The 16,944-nt window shown below is 42.8% G+C and overlaps 1 long non-coding RNA gene across 1 annotated transcript in view; it reads right to left on the bottom strand.

Annotated features, from left to right (window-relative positions):
* LOC115076869 overlaps positions 1 to 16,729 on the bottom strand; it is a 549,867-nt gene extending 533,138 nt beyond the window's left edge. The window contains exon 1 of the long non-coding RNA XR_003852882.1: positions 16,646 to 16,729. This is a non-coding gene — a long non-coding RNA (uncharacterized LOC115076869). The remainder of the gene's footprint in view (positions 1 to 16,645) is intronic.
* Between the last annotated feature and the right edge of the window lie 215 nt (positions 16,730 to 16,944).

Below are 16,944 nucleotides of genomic sequence, written 5' to 3' on the forward strand. Positions count from 1 at the left end.
CAACCCAGAAATGGCCAAATACAATTCTAAAAATGTAACACAAATTGTGTATGGCCATTTTGGGCTTATCGCACAGCCTAACACCAGGAAAAAAAGGTGTAGTTATTTCTGGAATTAAAAGCATGCCATAGTATGCATTATGCTTTGGGATGGTGCAATACTGGCCCTCATTTTCCTAAACCCCACCCAAACTCCTCCCTGATCTCACCCCTCCCAAACATTTGCATTCATGCCATGCATTAATGTTCTTATCGCATGCATTATGGAATTAATGCATGTGTTATTGCCATAATGCATTTTGATGAATGACCCTATTTGTGCTACACTATACTGTGATTTTTGTTCTGTCTCTGTGACCTAGACCTCTACCCATGAGTGAGATGTGTATTGCGGGACTGTAAAGAGCATAAATACTACATTTGAGCATTTGAGAGTGGGGGGAAGAGGAAGCATTATATAAATGTTTTCCAGCAAGGAGAAAGAGTGAAACAGCAGGAGAAGATCTAGATATTTAAATCTCTAAAGACAAGGCAAGTTACATCTCTGAAATGCTTATTGCTGAAAGTACAGGGCAAGTGGCTGAAAGGTGACCAAAAGGAACAGTTTGCATACACACACACACAGAGCTTCTGTACTTGCTCCCCACACCCAGATATTTGATTATAAACTAGAGGAGTAAGGAGGATGTCAGTGATTTCCAAACAAACAGACAACTGAATACTTTTCTCCAAGGCCACCCTGGGCTGCCAGCCACTTTAATACAAAAAAAAAAGGGAATTCTCAGCAAATTCTAGGATCCCAGTTACATTCTAGAAGTTCGGCAGACTTGTCTGCACCTTTCTCCTTCATTTCTTGGTTCTACCAGTATCCTAATTCTGGCTCACAGGATTTGAAGTGCAGGATTCAGAGAACTGCAGCAGGGGGAACTTGTCTCTCAGCTCTGAAATGGTGTGCTCGAGTTAGAAGCCAGAAGATGACCAGAACAAACCCGGAGATTTCCTAATATACGATCAGATTGTACCTGCCTCTTCCCTTCCAAAATAAGAGGCAGTGCAGGGGCCCTATAGTATAGTTTAGTTGGCAAAGCACCAAAACCAGGAGACCCAGGTTCTAATCCTACCTCCACCACTTACTCTGACATTTTTAAAAGGATGTTGACTGTCTCCTTAGCTTTTCTCTGACAAGCCTTGGGCTGTAAATTCATTGGGATGGGAACTTTAAGCATTTGTATCGCCTGGCACTCTGTATGATGACACCGCCGCACAATTTTAAGAAATGTTGTTTGCATAATGTGAAGATGTTCCTAAGTGTGCCTAATACTCCAGCTGGGATTTATGCCATCCAGCCATTGTCAAACAGGTGAAGATTAAGAAGGCTTTGTTGTTTGAGAGTCAAATTGCATCAGCTGTGTGGTCAATATGCAGCTGCTCATCTTGAGGTTTAAGCTTGAAAAACAATAGTCTGAATAGGCCTTTGCTCCTGGTATATTTCTCTGCTCACCTGTTCCATTGACTGTGGTACCAAAAGAGCTGGATTGCTGTGCTGTCTTCGGGGGACTCCAGCCTGGAAGCACCAACAGGACATGGATGCAGGGTCTGGGGTGGAAGCACTCCTGCAGCCAACACATCACCGCCATGCACTCTCCTGCTCTCTCCAACCCCAAAACCCAACCAGGCCAACTGGGAAGCTGCCAGGAAGGAATATACCCCAGCCAAGGAGAGAAACATGCCAAAAGGGAAGCTGTGCAGGAGTTGCCTTTGTAGACGGCATAACCCTGTATACTAATGCCCCTCTGTCTGCCGCCAGGCCGTCTTTTCCTTTCAGTTAGCTTCATCTCGCCTCCTGATTTACACAACTATCAACCATTATTTATCAAGTGTTTCCTAATTAATCACACACAGATCTCAGCTGTACTAATGAGACTCCTGCCATTGGCATCTCAGCCTCCCCCCCCCCCCCCCCCCCCCTCTCCTCTCCCCACCAACTGTGGCTTCTGTTACGTTTTGCCTCACCTTCCCTTCCCCAACACATATTCCCTTACGCCAGCTGTTATTCTTTCCCTCATTCCCCTTCCTCCTGGCAGGCGTCCCACTATCCTTCACATCATCTTCTGCCACCTCCTCACGTGCAAAGCAAAGCCCCGTTCCGCCCCTCCAGCTCTTCCCTCCGCAGGTACCTCTTATCCTCGTTTTCTGCCCCCGTCTCCTCCCATTCCTTTTCCCTTCCATAATCTTGTCCTCCACACACCATTACCATTCCCTCCCTCCCACCATTGTTCCTTTAGGGACTCTCCAGGCAGCCCACCCTCACCACCCAGGCGTACCTCTCAGTTTCCCGGCCCAGGCACATGCTTTCCCCTGCCCTTCCCTTGACCCACCTGGCATCCAAAACACACTGCCTCGACCAGTTCCCTGGCTTCTCGCTTCCTCTTCTTCTCACACACCTTCCCCCTCACCTCCCCTCCCTAAGGAGGAAGGTGGTGTCTGATATTTGACTTGAATTGGAAAACAATGGTACATCAATAAAGGTAAAAAAGGTCCTTCCTCATCCTTTAATTAGGGGTGTGATTATTTAACTGGTTGATGTATACAGACACAGCCTACGCGCAGACACTCACAGAATGCATAATGGACAGTTCATGCATTCACAAAGATACAGGCAACCATATGCCTGATTCAGGAAAGAGAGCATTGATAAGCCTTAAAATTCTGAGCTCTTCTACAATGCACAGTCATTTTTATCTGTCATCTCATTTTCAAAGAGGAATCCAGGTCTTCCCTGCTTCTGCTCCTCCACTCTCTAACTCAGGCCACCAGACTATGGGTATTGTTCAAATATATCAACCTCTCCATGGGCCTCCCTTCCTGCAGGTTCCTCTCTGTCCCAGTGTCTCAGGGGCACAGGAGGGACAAAAACACTGGTGTTCAGTTCTGAAATAGAAGGAGCAGATCAGCAGGCTGAGAACCAAGGAAGCCAGTCTTCAAATCCCTCTGATACTCTTTGTGACCTTGGGCAAACCACTTCACCCTCCGTTGCCTCAGGCATACAAAACTGACAGACCAATGCAATAATCTGGGCGTTAAGAAACTGTGTGCTGGTTTTCAGTGCCCATTTGTAATGCCCCTATCATTTTTTTTTTAAATCACAATGCAGTAAGCTATTGCTATGCTAATGCATCCAGAGCTAAAAAAAAAAAATGTGTTCTGTATAAAATGAGCATTTGGCAAAGGTGAACCACGCCAGATAGACAGATCGGTACTTATCTGGATAAGTGGCGGGTGGCCTGTCAGGGATGCCTCCCTCCACCTTTCCAAGTTAAAATGCACGTTTGGCTTATGCCAAAAAAATTAATAGGGGAGTTACAAATGCGCGCTGAAAACAAGAGCCCAGGTTACTGCATTGGCCTGTCAGTTTTTATGCCTGAGGCAACGGAGGGTGTAAGTGACTTGCTCAAGGTCACAAAGAGGATAAGTATTTATCCGACTAACTAGCGGTGAACCAGGGCAGAGAGCCAACCGGTCTGTGTAGGTTTGCCTGCGAGGCTGCATCAACTACTTCACAACAACAAGGGCTCACTCTCAGACAGAGCTTGTTAAAGCAAATTTTATTTATGGAGCGAATATGACTGGTCATTGAAAATGTATTATCAATTAGGACCCTAAGTCACCAATGGGGTCTACCATTGATATCTGATTAGATCAAAATTCAAACAATGGGAGTTGGAAGTTTATTGTTTTTCTACTTAAAAAAAAAAAGACAGAAATGATATGCTTAAGTTCAATACTAACCTTATGTGAGACAATAGTTTTTGAATAGCCGTCATGTATATATTAAGCAATTTCAGAGCATGATCGATAGATCCATCAGTTGGTATGAAGAACTGTACGTCATTGGCGTACACCTGGAAATTTAGCCCCGATCCTGATAGTAATTTGCATAATGGTAGTAGTATATGTTGAATAAAGTGGTTGAGAGTGCAGAGCCCTGAGGTACGCCAGTGTTCTTAAGAAAACTTGTGGATATATGATGTCCTATTTTTACCTGAAAAACTTCTATCGTTGAGATAGCATTTGAACCAGTTGAAGATGGATCCAGCTATTCCAATCTCTGAAAGTCTGTTGAGTAATATGTTATGGTTAATGGTATCAAAAGCAAAAACCTAATCCCAGCTTTAACTCAGGAGTTACATTTCCAGTGTTAAGAAAGGTGCGCTGGCCAGCGACAGCCTCTCTGTATTGGGGAGTATTGCTTAATGGACTCATTTGCATGGGATTTCCATGTGAGGGTGCTAAGCAGTGCTCCCATTTAGGGACACACGTTTTCCATGCGCGAAACTCCTCGCTGCGTTGGCAGTAAGTTTTGCGCACAGAAAACGTGCACTGAAATGCAGGCAGAAAGATGCATTCGGCCGAGCGCTCTTTCTGCATCAGCCTGTGAGACTGTAAGCCCTCTGGGGTTAGGGGGATACCTGCTGTACCTAAATGCATCTCGCCTGGAGTGGGCCAGTGAAAAGGTGTGAGCTAACTATAAAACAAACATTTAGCAAGAAAGAGAGACTCAGACCCCAGGGGATGTCAGGTAGAAGCAGCATTTCCCAGAACAGAACCAGTTATTTTGTGGAGTGAGGCCATTGGCAGACCCACCGCATGGCCATATGGCGGCTGCATATCTCGGTCCCTCTTTGGGATAGGCCTGGAGTTGGGAACATCTGTCCCTTACAAGGCAAAATGCGCTCTGAGGCTGTTCAGTCAAGAAACGTAGCTTTCTGTATTCTGTGAGCTTAATAAAACCATACCCTGCCTTTTCACATCAAACGTTAACGCAGAATCCATGTACGGATGACATTTTGCTCAGCATTCTGTACCCTAGACCACTGTAGTGTCTGTTTGGATGAACTTCTGATCCCTAGCAGCATTTTGGTGCTATCCCCAAAACCTGGGGTGGACTATAACTTGAACTGAACTAGTAGGAAGCAGAATCCTGGTCAGCATTACCGGGACATGTCCCACCAGGACATTAGCACCACAAGACTGAACCGGATATTGAATCACCTGAATGTGATGTGCTCTCACGGTTTTCCCCAATTAACATCATTCTCTCCTTGCAGGTCTTCATTTCGGCAAGTCACTGAACACAGACAGAGTCTGATTGGCCGGGGGATTTTACTGGCTTGGCAATAGTTATGCAGACTTACTGTTACTGCACATCTCAAGCAAGGCTTTGAGACATGAAGCTGAAGGCCCAGCAGATTCAGCCACCTTGAAAAGTCCGATCATCTTCCTCAGAACTTTTAGAGGATGCCTTGCCATTATGTAAGGAGATGAAAAGGAAGTGAGTTGCACGTTAACTTGAGCGTTAACAGGATGTAACTGATGCTCATGACATCCGTTAATCCTGATCTATTTGTGCATAGATCTGAAGCCCAAGGCCTAATACTTAGTGTAGTTTGGTCTGGGACCCTAAGGAATATAAGTCACCATCCGATTAGTGGATATGGCTCTTCTTCTGATTCCATACTAGTATCCAGTGTAAATGGTACTAGATGTCTAATTTTGTAGTTTAATTTTATTTTCATGGCTAGGGAGCATAAAGGAAGATGCTTACAGAATATTGACACAAAAAAGGTGTTTGCAACTACAGCTGGACCCAGCTAGTGAGGAGGGTATTGATGGGATGGATTGCATTTGGTTTTAAAGTTCCTTTTTTTTTTGTTTTGTGTGTGTGGGGGGCGGGGGGGGGGGGAGTTTGACACTTCCTTTGAGTTCATTTTAACATATGTTAATCTCTTATTTTTGTCAGACATGGGTTGAAACCTGACGTGCAATGCATGATCTCCCCCTAAATACATTTTGAAAAGAATTTAAAAAACATAAAATGAAGGGAAGATACATATAGATTCAAGTGAGGGACAGTCAATAAACATGGACCTGGAAGAACCAGAGGCTAAAATGGACCAACCATAAATTCACTTTAAAATCAAGGGAAAGATTTGTTACAGTCCAGGTGATCGGGGCTACTCGCAGATCTAATGAAAGGCCCTTCCAATGTGGATTTTAATTTATTTATTTATTTATTTATTTATTTGTGTTTTTCTATACCGGCATTCACGGGAGTACGTATCATGTCGGTTTACATAAAACAAGGGGTGATCAATACATTATAACTACATAACTAAAACATAAGAGTATACATTACAGGAGTATAAACAAGTGCACGGAAGAGAAAGTTACAATAAAACAGGGGTTATTCTAACTGGGATTAGAGTTAAAGGAAAGATAAACAAGTTTAACAAGAAGTAAAACATTGTAGTGATTGGTTTGTAGTGTCTGATTCAGTTAGAAGATGTTATGCATGTTCTTATGTTATGCATGTTATGCATGTTCAGTTATGTTGTTCAGTTATGCATGTTATGCATGTTCAGTTATGCATGTTCTTGGCTGCTAATAATATTAGTGTATAGGGATGCATGAAGACTGAACCAACAGTGAGTGCCTAAGGCACTCAGAAAAAGGCTGAACAAGACGAACAATAATTTTCATTAAGTCTAAAAATCATCAACGTGACATGTCTTACCTCAGTTGTGCTGGAAAATCAACTGGTAAAAAATGCCAGCGAGGCATTGTGGGAGAACCATAATATACTGTTAAGACCAGAGAGCTATGAAATGTACAGATCCAGGTTCTAATCCAACTTCCTTTTTAGAAACTGGAACCAAGACATTTAACATTCCTCTGGTTGGACAGTTATCCCACCTTCCGATGAGTCCTGTTGAAAAAAACCCTTGGCCATGACAAACTGAAAGCCCCGATGACAGTAAGGTTTTCTTCACTATTATCTGGAAAAATGGTTTTCCGAGGAACAAATCAGGAGAAGTTGGTGACTTCTAAAGGAAATCTTGGACAGTATTTGCTGTCACGGTCAAATCCTGCTTATAGTAAACCCTTTTATAATAATCATTGATTCCTGGCTTTTCTATTATAAAAAAAAAAATCACTGTATGACTAAGCTATTTGGGGGAAGAGAAAATCATGTAACATATCTTGTGATTAATCACAATGTACACTAGTAGCTCTCTATAAATAATAAATACTAGCAGAGCCATGCTCTTACCACTCAAGCCAAATGACAGCGAAATCTGTATTGTGTTTAATTTTCCCCCAACTATGTCTATTTGCTCATTCTCTTCTTTGCATCGACTTTCTCTCCATTACAAGAGCAAGGATCCCCCTCGGGGACCTCAGAACATCGAAATTTCTGACAACGAGCAGTAAGGGAACGTTTGAAAAATGACAGATGGAATTCGGCCTGCATTGCCCAGGTTTCCAGGAAAAGTGAGCACTGATAGTCGCGCCACCCCCTTTCCGTAAAGGCAAATATTTTGTTCCCCCCCCCCCCCCCCCATCCCCTGGGGGCTTCTCTCTTAGCAAGACAGAGTGTCAAATCAGAGCCAAGTAATTAATCTCCCATCACGCCACCTGTCATCCCCTTGGTCTGCAGTGCGCCAAGCCACTTGCATTGGCCAATATCACATGAGTCCAGCTCATGGAGAGAGTAAACCTGTCCAGTGGTGGAAAGAAGAAAATACCAACCAAGGGGCTACTTTAAGCTGGCACCACCCTATTCCGGGAACCTCTTACTCTTGTTTTAATGCGCACGCGTTTGGCAAGGGGAACAAACAGGCGAGCCAAGAGGGGCATGCCATTCTGTCTGCCATATGGGAGCAGTAAGACTCTTAGCAAGAAAAAAGGACATCCACAAAACGGCTTATTAACATTGTATGAAATCTGGTTGCCATTCCCCTGCGTGCAGCCACACTGTATGGGAACAAAAGGCAGGATGTGTCAATCAATCCTGCGAATTGATTGGCTAAATGCCCCCCAGTGCTTTATAACGTATATTCCATCTTCTAAGACATGACAAGAGGCATGCGTCGGTAGCAAGAATGTGATTTTCCCAGCCCCCTGACAATGCATTCCCCTTTTCTGTCAGACCGCGTTAAGACTTCTGTATCCTGCCACATCCCAACCGCAAAAAAAAAAAGGGACCCACCCAGGTTCTGCCTCACGCTCAGGATGCACAATGCCCAGAAAGACCGTACTACATTGCTGTTAACAGATTTGAATCTTCGATGAGCACCTGTTTTAAATGACCCCTGACCTCCTGTTTTTACAGCCCTTCCTTTGAAAACCTATGTCTGGTATTTTTATATTGTGTTCAGCGAGTACGTTTTTAATTCTTTGTATCTGTCGGTCAAGAAAAGACAACAGCAGGATATTTATTTGTTTGGTGCAGGAAATGTGGACTGCTGAAGAGATATTAAGCCCTTTTTATCAGTTTTTTATTATTTTTCAATATACTGTATATTTTATGATTTTTTTTTATCTTGTCTTAAATAATTTTATGTTTGATTTGTATAACTTATGAATGTTAAACCTGTAAACCACCTAGACTTTGATAGATGGTATATAAATATTTAATAGATACATAAATCTGAAGTTGAAATCTAGATTTACTGGACAATCAAAAATAAAAGCTACTCGTCAAGGACTGACTGGATCACAGAGAAGAGGGGGGAAGAGAGGGGGTGGGGATTTGTGTAGGATTGGCGTTTTCATGCCCAGCGCTCAAGCCCTCTCCATAGAAAGCAGGCCTTTCGCTTGGATGAGTCAATAAATACAGATTTCACAGTTGTCCAAATCTTGATGTATTTTTTGTTTGATAATCTATGACATTCCCATTTTTATGTTTTCATTTCTGTATGCTGATTTTGCACCCCGCCCTGAACTACTGGAGGGCGTGGGCCATAAATATTTCGAATAAATCAATACATTTCCGCCGTGTGTTCCTTTGCACGGTGCGTCACATTGCCGCCGCACACATCTGTCCTTAAATCCCGCCACCCACAGTGAAGCCTTTTCCAGCACCTCATGGAAAGCTCTGCTCTTCACCCTATCTGGTTACTGCGCGCTGCTGAATATTTGGACATGAGGGGGAGGGGGAGGTCATTTTCTGACAGGGAGCATAAACTTGCGGGCTATTGCGCGCACGAGTCGTTCCAACTTTCCAAGCTAACCGAAACATGCAAGTTCACTTGGAAAATTTCCCCAGCAGAACTATCCACGCACATTTATAACTTGCTATTTGGAAGGGGGAAGGTTTGCCATGAAAATTTATACGTACTAGTTTTAAAAATCAAGAAGTACACGAGCCTCCCCCATCTTCAATGCCCACGTTTAACTGCACATCAGCCAGACAATTTTATAAAAAGGGTATTTCTGCCGGTCAAGCACTGCCTAACCCATGGAAAGGCCTTGTAAAATCTCACCCTCCCTTGGGTGAGGTGGGGTGGGGGAGGGAATTTTCAACCCACAGAGTTTGCAGGAAAGTTAAAAGTGCTCACCTGCTTGTCACTTTGAAAATTATCCCAGGAAAGATTCCCTGCACTTAATTGTTTGTGTGGGCAGGTTGTCAGAGAAAAATAGAAAGAACTTTTGAAAATTTCTAAGTATGCAATGGAGTTCAAAACTCCTCCCCCCAGAACGCCTCTGGTTACTGCAGATAAACTTCCTACCTGTGCCAGTTTTCAGGCTATTCCCAAAAAAACCCCCCAAAAAACAATTTTTAAAAACTTTTCCATGGAGAAAGCACAGTTCTACTCACAGAAATTGCTTTGAAAATCGCCCTCTTAAAATGTTGCTGTTTTCTTAGAGTAGGTTTGCTCAACAGATTTCGGAACCCAAGCTCCTTTTGCAATTGTTTTTAATTGTCATTAAGGTTTCATTTCTATGGTCACGTATCCAGTTCATGAGGAGGTGCTCAGCAACCTTGGGTGGGCTGGAATGGGGGTTGGGGGATAAGGGTCCTTGCAAGTTGTATCAATAATCTTCTCCCACCATTTTCAGCTTATCGTTACAAAATATATAATTGTGAATCAAGTTAAGTCAAGCTGGCTTGGTTGCATGCTTTATTTTGCCATTTTTACAGACTGATATGTGCACAACAGTTTTGCAGGTGCCAAAACTCACAGAAGATGATAAAGAAAAACAACAGTGCAGGTATGATAAGCTAGTCCTGCTATAAAACTGGGGCTACCACCATGCTCCGGGTCCTTCTACATTTGGAAAAGAAGGATGGGGTTATTTTTGCAGCTAGGTTTTTAAGTCACAACCTCAGGTGTTCTGGTAGCTGTCGTCCGATACATCTCAGCACAATTGTAAGCTTAGTCCCAGCATATATTAAGAAAGGAATTTAAAACCAGGCGGGGCAGGATTTAACAGGAGTTACCTTTATTACAACGTAGGAAGTGCCAACAGCCTATTTGGAGAAGTCACAGAGGTTAGGAGGAGAATTAACTCTTTGGGCCGGCTTTTCAAAAGATTACGCGCGTAACCGGTCTTACGCACGCCAGGCCTACGTTCAAAAGGCCCAGCAACGCGCGTAAAGTCTTGGGATGCGTGTAAGTCCCGGGGCTTGCAAAAAAGGGTGGGGGCGGGGTCCGAGGCTCCTGACACAGCGGCCATTTGCCGCTGTGCCGGGGATTGCGCGCCGGCAGCCGGCTGGCGCGCGCAACTTACTTCAGCCCTAGGGCCGGAGTAAGTTTTGCAATAAGAGAAAAAAGTAGAGGGGAAAGGGCAGGTGGGGAGAGGGGGATAGGGAAGTTCCCTCCGAGACAGCTCTGATTTCGGAGCGGCCTGGGAGGGAACGGGGCAAGGCAACGCGGCTCGGCGCAGGCTCAGCATGTGGAAAGGGGGGGCGCACAATTGTGCACCCCCGTGCACGCGCCGACCCCCGATTTTATAACATGTGCGCGCATGTTATGTTATAAAATCACGCCGGGTAGCGCGTGCACGTGGACGTGCAGGCTCTGGTTTGAAAATCTACCCCTTTGCGTTCGTTCAGACCTTAGCTTTCCCCAGTACCATGAGGCTACTCTAGGAAGGTTTGAAAAATGGTTTTTTTGTCTTTTCATGTTTTCCTAGAGAAACCAAACATTAAGCTATACTTATCATACTTTCAAGGTTGACAAGTGAACTAAGATATCCATCTTGGGCAAGAGGGGAATTCTGTTTTTATGGACCTTTAATTTTGCCAAATCCTCCTCCAGATTGTACTGGAGTGTCCAGGAATTAAAGGGGAACCTTCTCCAGGACACTGTGGTAAGGAACCCTAGAGAAGACTCATAGGGAATTCTAAAAAAAAAAATTTCAAACTGGAAATTGTTTTTCTGTTAACCACAGCTTCTCTTTAGTTTCCCATGTTCCTGGACATAATCTAAACATGCCATGCTGGGCCAGAACAATAAGAACATAAGAAAATGCCATACTGGATCAGACCAAGGGTCCATCAAGTCCAGCATCCTGTTTCCAACAGTGGCCAATCCAGGCTACAAGTACCTGCCAAGTACCCAAAGACTAAAGATCCCATGCTACTGATGCCAGTAATAGCAGTAGCTATTCTTCAACAGGCCGATATAGAACGGTGAGCTCGGCTGAGCGCACTGTTTAGCCCCCATTTGGCCACACGTTTTTGATGCGCTATTTATTACCCCTTATACTGTTAGGGTTAATAGTGCATGGAAAACATGCGGCCAACCTCCCCGAAACAAATAGCGCTCATTACATGCAAATGCATGTTGATGAGCCTATTAGTTAGTCACCCGTAATATAGAAAGTAAAATGTGCGGCCAAGCCACACAGTTTACTTTCAGAAATTAACGCCTGGCAAAGGCAGGCGTTAATTTCAGACAGCACCAGGCAAGTGTACAGAAAAGCAGAAAAAACTGCTTTTCCGTACACCCTCTGACTTAATATCATAGCGATATTAAGTCAGAGGCCCCAAAAATAAAAAAAAATGTAAAAATATTTAAAAAAAAATAATCTGCCTGTGGATTGGAAAATGGACGCTCAACTTTGCCGGCGTCCGTTTTCCAAACCCGTGGCTGTCAGCGGGTTCGACAACCGAAACCGGTATTAAGCGTCGGCTGTCAGACCCGCTGACAGCTGCCGCTTCCGCCAATAAGGAGGCTCTAGGGCCGCGCTAGTGTCTCTAGTGCCTCCCTATTAGCGCGAGCCCTAATTTAAATAAAGAATAGTGAGCCCAGGAGAGGTGTCTGGGCGCGGTTTGGAAGAGCGGGCACTCACCTTGGAGCGCCGGCTCTCCCGCGACTTTATTGAATGGGCCTGTAAGACAACTTAATTAATAGCAGTTAATGGACTTCTCCTCCATGAACTTATCCAAACCCTTTTTAAACCCAGTTACACTAACTGCACTAACCACATCCTCTGGCAACAAATTTCAGAGCTTAATTGTGCATTCAGTGAAAAAGAATTTTCTCCAATTAGTCTTAAATGTGCTACTTGCTAACTTCATGGAATGCCCCCTAGTCCTTCTATTATCTAATAGAGTAAATATCCAATTCACATTTACCCATTCTAGGCCTCTCATGATTTTAAAGACCTCTTATATATCCTCCCTCAGCCATCTTTTTTCCAAGCTGAACAGCCCTAACCTCTTTAGCTTTTCCTCATAGGGAAGATGTTCCATCCCCTTTATCATTTTGGTTGCCCTTCTCTGAACCTTCTCCATCGCAATTATATCTTTTTTGAGATGTGGCGACCAGAATTGTACACAGTATTCAAGGTGCGGTCTCACCATGGAGCGATACAGAGGCATTATGACATTTTCCGATTTATTAACCATTCCCTTCCTAATAATTCCTAACATTCTGTTTGCTTTTTTTTTTTTACTGCTGCAGCACACTGAGCTGACAATTTCAATGTATTATCCGTCAAGCCCAGCATCCTGTTCCAAACAGTAGCTAGTCTAATCTTGATCACCTGGAGGTACCTGGCAGGATCACAATAAGAAAGTGTTTTAAGTTGTTCTCCCCAAGAATTTAAGAGGTAGAAAAACCAAAGTCTATCTGGCTAATAATTATACCTGGGTCTGACCTCCAGAAACATGGCCAATTCATTTCTTAACTCAGTTATAGTATAGACTATAGTCCTGCCAGGGCCTGCAGTATCATGGTTGAAGGAGAAAGTTAACAGGAGCCAAGAGACTCAGCTACCTAAGATTCAGCTTCTGCAAGGTACATAGAATAAAACATAAAAAAGTTAAGGTAATGTAGCTTGAACTTTGCATGCATGCATGTGAAAAATCAAACATAAAACACACACACACACACTTGGTGCATATTTTCTACAAGGTGTAAACTATGAGTAAATGAGTTACAATAAACCCAGACCTAAAAGCCATTACATCATATGCTGAAACCTTCAGGGACTGATCCAACCAGCGCTGGCAATCCTAGCTTCTTCACACCTCATGTAATGCATCTAAGTCTTGACCCAGGAGAAGGTGGCTGACAGCACATCTGAGATCATGTCTGGAAGGGAACTTGACTGCTGTCATGCTGTTGCTCAGCATAGCTGCTCGAGGAATAATAATAATAAAAAACACAAAAGAGAAAGTTGTATTTGCCCAAGGAATGACAGATTGTACTTTGTGCCTCTTCTTTGTCTTTCCCTCGGGGGTTACCTACACCTGATCCATCTAGTGACTCCTCGTGGGCCACAGTCCCAAATTAAACATAATCTTGACATGTGCCTGTGGCACCAGAACCGAATGCAGCATCTAATTTCAAGAAAAAAAAATTTGACAGAAAAAATGACAATCCAGAGTGACCACTTAGGATAAAACTTACAAATAAATTTAAAATACAAAGTAAGGCATTTTCTCTCTTGCAATGAGCAAGAGATCAATTTCCAACAACTTCCCCTTCTTTCTCTCATGGGACCTGCACTTTTTTTATCACTATTTTATATGTAAAAACTTGCTTACAGTATGTATTCAATTTGTCTGTGTGCACATTATCTCTTGAACCATTTAACCCACATTACCCAAATTTTCAGGATAGGAATATCTACAGTATAGAAAAGCTCAAAACCAAAACAACACTTTCCTATTAAAAAATAAAAATACAATTTAAAGATGTAGTTCAAAATTGAAAAAAAAATAAAAAAGTGGACCTAGCCCAAAATTGAACAAAAAGGACTTTGTCAATTATAAACACATGCAACTAGCCCAAAACAGAAAAAAAATGTAATTTACTCCCTTCCATGTCCTCACTACAGAAGAGTCACCATGGGACACTAAGAACTGAGCACTCAGTGCCCAGTTCCCTCCTGAACAGAGAGGAAGATAAGGTCTTTAGAAAACAGGATTACAATCAATCAAAAAACACTCAGTTCACCAGGTTCCAACAAATAATGGTTTACTGGTTCCAAACTTGCTGGGTGGTACAAATTTGACAGAGAACATATTTTCAGGTTTATGATTCAGTATTTCCAATAAAGTTACAAATCTCCAAGCCATTTTCCTTAAATCCCGTGGCTCTCTCCAGTGGAAACTCCTGGGGCATTGAGCTCCATGGGATTCCTGGGAAGGATACTGTCGGGAACTTGTTCTACCCATGTGAAGGTTTGGTTGAATCCTCTCAGTTTCTCTTCTCTTCAATGTTTGCCAGCATAGTGCCAGCAGAGCACTTGGCTCCTTACTCCCTTTTTGCTTTACTATCTGGATCATTCCCATACCCCAACTGGACTACTTGTCCCAAACTCCCTCTCCAAAAAATTAGGCGGTGCTGCGGATTACTAAAATGGTTTTAGGGCATGCAATCGAAAGGAAAACATGCAAAGAATTGTTCACCCCTGGAGACCAGCCCAAGGAGGGATGAGCTTTCATCCCTTGGGAAGGGGGAACTCTCTCCAAAAATACCCAGAAAGCTATCCCCACTTAGGCAAGAGGCCTTTCCAAGACACCCACAGCAAACACTAACTGTACTGACACTGTTGCAACCACTGTAGGAGGGGAGAACAGTCTCTCCTTCCAAACTCCAACTACTGCTTTTGCCTCTAGAAACTCTCTAGGGTTCACTATATCAAACCTTAGGATTAAAACACTGCGGCTCCTTCCAAAGGAGCATGCTTAGCTTTTAGTTTAGGCCCTCTTACCTACCCTTTCTAACCACCATATGCCCTTCTCTATGAGACACACATTCTTCTGGTAAGGATCCAATAGGTCTTTCCAAATAAAACAGAGCATCATCAGCCTTTGCGTCCAATAGAGTTTCTCAACTCACTCAACATCAGTGAGGTACAAATGTTACAATATATAAAAAAGAATTGCACTGGCTACCAATGCTTCAAAGGCTACGCAATGTTTTAAACTTTTGACTTTAGTACACAAAGCGATATACTCAGAATCTCATTGTTTATCGAGTAGGTTGAGTTATGTTCCATCATGCAAGTTACATTCTTTGTACCATCCATTTCAGAATTTTGTTTATTAATGCCTAAACAAAAGGTATTTTCCATTGCTGCCCCTCTGCTATGGAATTTGTTACCACTGGATATTTGTAATGAATGTGATTATTTGAAGTTCTGTAAAAAGTTGAAAGCAATTTTATTTGATCAGGCTTATGCAGGTAGTTAAATTGGGGATTCACAGGATTGATGGTTAGTGGAGAGTGGGGAAGTACATTTCTTGTTTATGGGTTTTTTTATATTAATTACATGATATCTATATATTTTATTCATTTCTTAAGACTGACTCTATTATTGTATATGCATTTGATATAATCCAGATTGAACAAATTGAAAATAGTGGAATAGATGACAGAATAAATAAATAAATACATGAGGTGGGATGTTATGAATTTCAGCAATCAACTGGTTTTCTGAACCCCACCAAGGAAGACATACAGAGACAAACTAGGATCTGGCATCATGAGGTTTCATTTAAATCAACCCAAGAGATTTTGTCCTCCCATTTTATATCCAACCCTGGTTCTGACTGAACTTGAGCTAGCTGGCAAAAAAAAAAAAAAAAAATATATATATATATATATATATATATATATGGGTCACCTCCATGTCAGGTCCAGGGTTAGAATCAATAATCTGACTGTAAGCTCTTTATGAAATAAACCAAATATCAGCTCTCCAGTTTAACATAGCTTGCATAGATCCTACTCCAAATTCAACTAGCAAACATTTATAGACCACACCCTTCCATGTTTAAATCAAACCCTTTGGGTATGTCTGCTCAGGATGTGGTTCATAAAACAAAATAGAAAGGAATCCCCAGGCAATAACTTCCCTTATAACTGAAGGCTTATAGGCCTTTAAATAAAGTTTAAGAGTCCAGCTAAAAAATGTTTTCTAGTGTTCATGCACATAGTTAATTCAAAACGCCTCAAAAGTTTACCAAATCTTTCTGTAAACTTGGCTTTTATTTTGCTTAAGCCAGGCTATACCATTCACCACAGCTTAAATAGAAACCAGATTCCCATCACCTGAGGACTGGGAACTCAGATCCAACTACCCCACTGCAGGCTTTAAAGTCTTCAAACTTGGATTTAAACAAAGGGAGAAAATTATCTTATGTTACTCAGGCTGAGCACATCAGCAAACCATCCCATTCAGTCCAAGGAACTGCAGGCTCATGTGCCCCTCCAGGCCAGATTCAAGTTTTCTCAGAGGTTATAACATAAATTGTAAAATCTAAACTCTTGTTATCAGAGCATGTTTTTCAAATCTCCATAGCATGGACCTCAGCAGTATGGTCAGGGTAATTCACTTACATGTCCTTGGCTGGATCTAGAAACCTCTGAGCATTTTCCCTTTTCTGCTCCTGCTCCTCCACCCCCCCTTTCACCTTCCTTTTTCCCCTCTAAGAATCCTGGGAGCTTGGAGTCTCTGCCTTCCCAACTCATAGGGACTCCACCCACAGAGTCCCATTGAGCCACCCAACCACTAGGGAGTCTGGGGAACGTAGTGTTCCAAATTCTCTAGTGGTTGGGAGTATTCCATGACCTGAACCCTTCCCTGCAGGTTCTTTCCTTTGTACAGGTCCAACCCCACTGACCACTGGGAAATTGTA

Source organism: Rhinatrema bivittatum, chromosome 15 (genome assembly GCF_901001135.1).
Source record: "Rhinatrema bivittatum chromosome 15, aRhiBiv1.1, whole genome shotgun sequence".
In the NCBI taxonomy this organism is placed as follows: Eukaryota; Metazoa; Chordata; class Amphibia; order Gymnophiona; family Rhinatrematidae; genus Rhinatrema; species Rhinatrema bivittatum.